At 42.3% G+C, this 5321-nt stretch overlaps 1 pseudogene across 1 annotated transcript; it reads left to right on the top strand.

Moving 5' to 3' along the window:
* The first annotated feature begins 1357 nt into the window (after window positions 1-1357).
* Window positions 1358-4830, top strand: LOC306655790 (cyclin-Y-like protein 1; annotated as a pseudogene). Its single transcript has 2 exons — window positions 1358-2455; window positions 4587-4830. The product of its transcript is annotated as a cyclin-Y-like protein 1 (transcript).
* The last annotated feature ends 491 nt before the right edge of the window (window positions 4831-5321 follow it).

Here is a 5321-nt window from a genome sequence, read left to right on the forward strand (position 1 = left end):
ACATCCGTCCCAAGCCACTCACATCTTCAACTGATTGGCTACAAATTCGGGGGTACTCATAAACCCATCAAGTTGTATAATAATAGAATGAGAGCTTCAGAAAGGTTCTGTGATTACTGCTATGATTTAGATGTGGTTTATCCTCAAGAGGTCATGTGTTAGAAGTTTGGTCCCCAGTGTAACATCATATATATATTTTTTGGTACCAGAAATTGAACCCAGGGGTGCTTAATCACTGAGCCACATCCCCAGCCCTTTTTAAAAATTTATTAAGAGGTAGGGCCTGACTGAGTGCTTAGGGCCTCGCTAATTTGCTGAGGCTGGCTTTGAACTCGAGATTTTCCTGCCTCAGCCTCCCGAGCCACTGGGATTATAGGCATGCACCATCACACTGGCTACAATATTGAGAGGAGGTAGAACCTTTAAGATGTGGGACTTAGTGCAAAGTAATTAGGTCATTGTGGGTGTTGTCCTTAGTAGAGGTTGATCTCATCTCATGGAGTTAATGGTTTTTCTCAGAATGAGTTGTTATAAAAAAGTGAGCATAACCACTAATTGTTCTCTGGCTTCCTATCTCACCATGCAGTCTCTTCCTCTCACATGTGTGCCCACCATGAGGCCATTCACCATGATGAGATATAGCCAAAGGGGCCCGCACCAGAGATTAGACAGATGGAGTAACCCAACCTTGAACTTTTAACCTCTAAACCTGTGAATTAAATAATTCTCTTTTCTTTATAAAGCTCCCAGTATCAGGTATTTCGTTATAGCAATGGAAAATAAATTAATACATATAGTTTAATTATGAAGGATACAAATCAGGATCAGTGAAATGAAGAGACCCATAGGGTAAGGCCTGAATGAGTCCCCAGTGAGGGTGAAGTTCCATAAGAAGGTAGGACTCATTGTCTGAAACTGTTTTTTTGGTTTTGTTTTTTGGTACTTGGAATTGAACCCAGGGACACTCTCCCACTGAACTGAGCCCCAGTCGTTTTATTTTTTTGTTTTGAAACAGGGTCTCACTAAATTTGCCAGGCTGACCTTGAACTTGCAATCCTCCTGCTTCAGCCTCTGGAGGCACTGGGATTACAGGACTGTTCTGCTTTATTTCTCTTTAAGTTTACATTTTGGAACAATCCTTAAGTTTTCTTTTGCATTTAGACAAGTTACTCCTTTTTATTGGCTAGCAGTCTCACAACCTAGGGGAAAATATGTGTTAAAATTTTTAAGACATTTTTACTTTTGTCTTACCAGTAAATTTAAATTAACTTATTTGTCAAAGATTTGCCTAAGTCATATGAACTAAAGGGCATTTTTTTTTTTAAATTAAAGAGTGCTCACTTAGAGACTAGTCGGCTCTGAGGAGGCAGCCGCGGCGTGGCGGCGGGGGTGCGGCCGAGGCCGGAGCCCTGCCCGGGGCCGGGCGGCGGGGCGGGGAGGCAAGCAGCGGGCGAGGCCGCGTCTGCATGTGCCGAGCAGCCCGGGCATAGCCCGGGGCTGCCGGCGCCGGCCGCGCCATTGTTGGGGGAGGGGGCGGCCACTGAGCGCGGCAGAGTCGGGGGCGAGTGAAGGCGCAGGCGGCGGCGGCGAGGAGCGGAGGCGCCCCATGGGGAACACGCTGACCTGTTGCGTGTCCCCCAATGCCAGCCCAAAGCTGGGCCGTCGCACAGGGCCGGCGGAGCCGGACTACGAGTCTGAGCTCTATGAGGCGGCGGCTGGGGACGCAGTGGCGGTGGCCGTAGCGCCCGCTGCCGTGGAGCCCGCCGAGTTAGATTTCGGAGCCGGCGAGGGCCACCACCTGCAGCACATCAGTGACCGCGAGATGCCCGAAGATCTAGCTTTGGAATCAAACCCTTCTGACCATCCAAGGGCAAGCACAATTTTCCTGAGCAAATCACAGACAGATGTGCGTGAAAAGAGGAAGAGCAACCATTTAAACCATGTATCTCCAGGGCAGCTTACTAACAAGTATCGCTCATGCTCAACAGTATTTCTAGATGACAGCACAGTCAGCCAGCCTGATCTTAGAACCACAATAAAATGTGTGACCTTAGCAATATATTACCACATAAAGAACAGAGATGCAAATAGATCCCTGGATATATTTGATGAGAGATCACATCCACTCACACGAGAAAAGGTTCCAGAGGAGTACTTTAAGCATGACCCTGAACACAAATTTATTTACAGATTTGTTCGTACTCTTTTTAGTGCTGCACAGCTAACAGCTGAATGTGCAATAGTAACTTTGGTCTACTTAGAAAGGCTTTTAACTTATGCTGAGATCGACATCTGTCCCACTAACTGGAAAAGAATTGTTTTGGGAGCCATTCTTCTTGCCTCCAAGGTTTGGGACGATCAGGCTGTATGGAATGTGGACTACTGCCAGATCCTCAAGGACATTACAGTTGAGGACATGAATGAGATGGAAAGGCACTTCTTGGAGCTACTCCAGTTTATTTATTTATTTATTTTTTATTGTAAACAAATGGGATACATGTTGTTTCTCTGTTTGTACATGGCGTAAAGGCATACCATTTGTGTAATCATAAATTTACATAGAGCAATGTTGTTTGATTCATTCTGTTATTTTTTTCCCTTCCCCCCACCCCTCCCACCCCTCTTTACCCTCTATACAGTAGTTCCTTCCTCTATACTTGCCCCCCTCCCTAACCCTAACTCTAACCCTTCCCTCCCCCCCATTATGTGTCAACCTCCACTTATTAGCGATATCATTCGTCCTTTGGCTTTTTGAGATTGGCTTATCTCACTCAGCATGATACTCTCCAATTTCATCCATTTGCCTGCAAATGTCATAATTTTATCATTCTTTATGGCTGAGTAATATTCCATAGTATATATATACCACAGTTTCTTTATCCTCTCATCAATTGAAGGGCATCTAGGTTGGTTCCACAGTCTGGCTATTGTGAATTGAGCAGCTATGAACATTGATGTGGCTGTATTTCTGTAGTATGCAGATTTTAAGTCCTTTGGGTATAGGCCAAGGAGTGGGATAGCTGGGTCAAATGGTGGTTCCATTCCAAGTTTTCTAAGGAATCTCCACACTGCTTTCCATAGCGGCTGCACTAATTTGCAGCCCCACCAGCAGTGTATGAGTGTACCTTTCTCCCCACATCCTCGCCAACACCTGTTGTTGCTCGTATTCTTGATAATCGCCATTCTAATTGGGGTGAGATGGAACCTTAGGGTGGTTTTGATTTGCATTTCTCTTATTACTAGAGATGTTGAACATTTTTCCATGTTTGTTGATTGCTTGTAGATCTTCTTCTGTGAAGTGTCTATTCATTTCCTTAGCCCATTTGTTGACTGGACTGTTTGAATTCTTGGAGTAGAGTTTTTTGAGTTCTTAAAGATTCTGGAGATTAGTGCTCTATCTGAAGTATGATTGGCAAAGATATTCTCCCACTCTGTAGGCTCTTTCTTCGCATTGCTGATAGTTTCCTTTGCTGAGAGAAAGCTTTTTAGTTTGAATCTATCCCAGTGGTTGATTCTAGCTTTTATTTCTTGTGCTATGGGAGTCCTGTTAAGGAAGTCTGGTCCTAGACCAACAAGATGAAGATTTGGACCTACTTTTTCTTCTATAATCTGCAGGGTCTCTGGTCTGATTCCGAGGTCCTTAATCCATTTTGAGTTTAGTTTCGTGCATGGTGAGAGATATGGGTTTAGTTTCATTCTGTTGCATATGGATTTCCAATTCTCCCAGCACCATTTGTTGAAGAGGCTATCTTTTCTCCATTGCATATTTTTGGCCCCTTTGTCTAGTATGAGAAAATTGTATTTATTTGGGTTTGTGTCCGTGTCCTCTATTCTGTACCATTGATCTACCTTTCTATTTTGGTACCAATACCATGCCGTTTTTGTTACTATTGCTTTGTAGTAGAGTTGAAGATCTGGTATTGCAATACCCCCTGTTTCACTCTTCCTGCTAAGGATTGCTTTAGCTATTCTGGGTTTCTTATTCTTCCAGATGAATTTCATAATTGCCTGCTCTATTTCTGTAAGGTACGTCATTGGGATTTTAATTGGAATTGCATTGAATTTGTATAGCACTTTAGGTAGTATGGCCATTTTGACAATATTAATTCTTCCTATCCAAGAACATGGAAGATCTTTCCATCTTCTAAGGTGTTCTTTAATTTCTTTCTTTAGTGTTGTATAGTTCTCATTGTAGAGGTCTTTCACCTCTTTTGTGAGATTGATTCCCAAGTATTTTATTTTTTTCGAGGCTATTGTGAATGGGGTAGTTTTCCTAATTTCTCTTTCTGAAGATTCATCACTTATGTATAAAAATGCGTTGGATTTATGGGCATTGATCTTGTAACCTGCTACTTTACTGAAATCACTTATGAGTTCTAAGAGTTTTCTGGTGGAATTTCCAGGTTCCTCTAAATATATAATCATGTCATCAGCGAACAGGGATAGTTTGAGTTCTTCTTTCCCAATTCGTATCCCTTTAATTTCTTTGGTTTGTCTAATTGCTCTGGCCAGAGTCTCAAGAACGATGTTGAATAGAAGTGGTGAAAGAGGGCATCCCTGCCTTGTTCCAGTTTTTAGGGGAACAGTTTAATATTAATGTTCCTGCCAGTGTTTATGCCAAATACTACTTTGACCTTCGCTCCTTAGCTGATGACAACAACCTGAATTTTCTGTTTGCTCCTCTCAGCAAAGAAAGAGCACAAAACCTAGAGGCCATTTCAAGATTGTGTGAGGACAAATACAAAGACTTATGTAGAGCTGCTATGAGAACGGTCTTTCAGCGCTGATAACTTCATTGGTATTCAGCGCTCTAATGCTATCCTCTCTTAAAAGGGAGAATTGAGGGGTAATAACATCCCAAACCTCTCATCTACAAAGACTGGATGGAATATCACCGCTCTTGCTCAAAACCAGCAAAGTTAGTATTTTCATCAGAAGGAAAGACCTCGAATTCAAGAGACTCATGGACAAGGACAGTTGCACTCCATAGGCAAGAATGGGACCTTGTCAAACAACAAACACACTTTCTGTCCTTTTTAATGTAAACAGAGTTAACAAAAACCACTCCAAAGCAAAAGCTCTCAATCCACATGCAGATATTTGCTTACTGTGTAGGACAATAGCTGTGAACTATGTGAGGTTTTTTAATTAATCATTTAAATGTTTAGACTTTAAAAGACCCTAACCATATAACTTTTTGTTTTTCCTGTTTTTCTTCCCCCTTCCCCATTGCTGCATATGCCTTTAGAATTGATGCAGTATTACCTTTAAAACATGGTACTTCTAATTAAAAAAATTTTTTTTGTGATATTGAGGCTCAA

Source organism: Sciurus vulgaris (assembly GCF_902686455.1).
Source record: "Sciurus vulgaris genome assembly, chromosome: 3".
Classification (NCBI taxonomy): domain Eukaryota; kingdom Metazoa; phylum Chordata; class Mammalia; order Rodentia; family Sciuridae; genus Sciurus; species Sciurus vulgaris.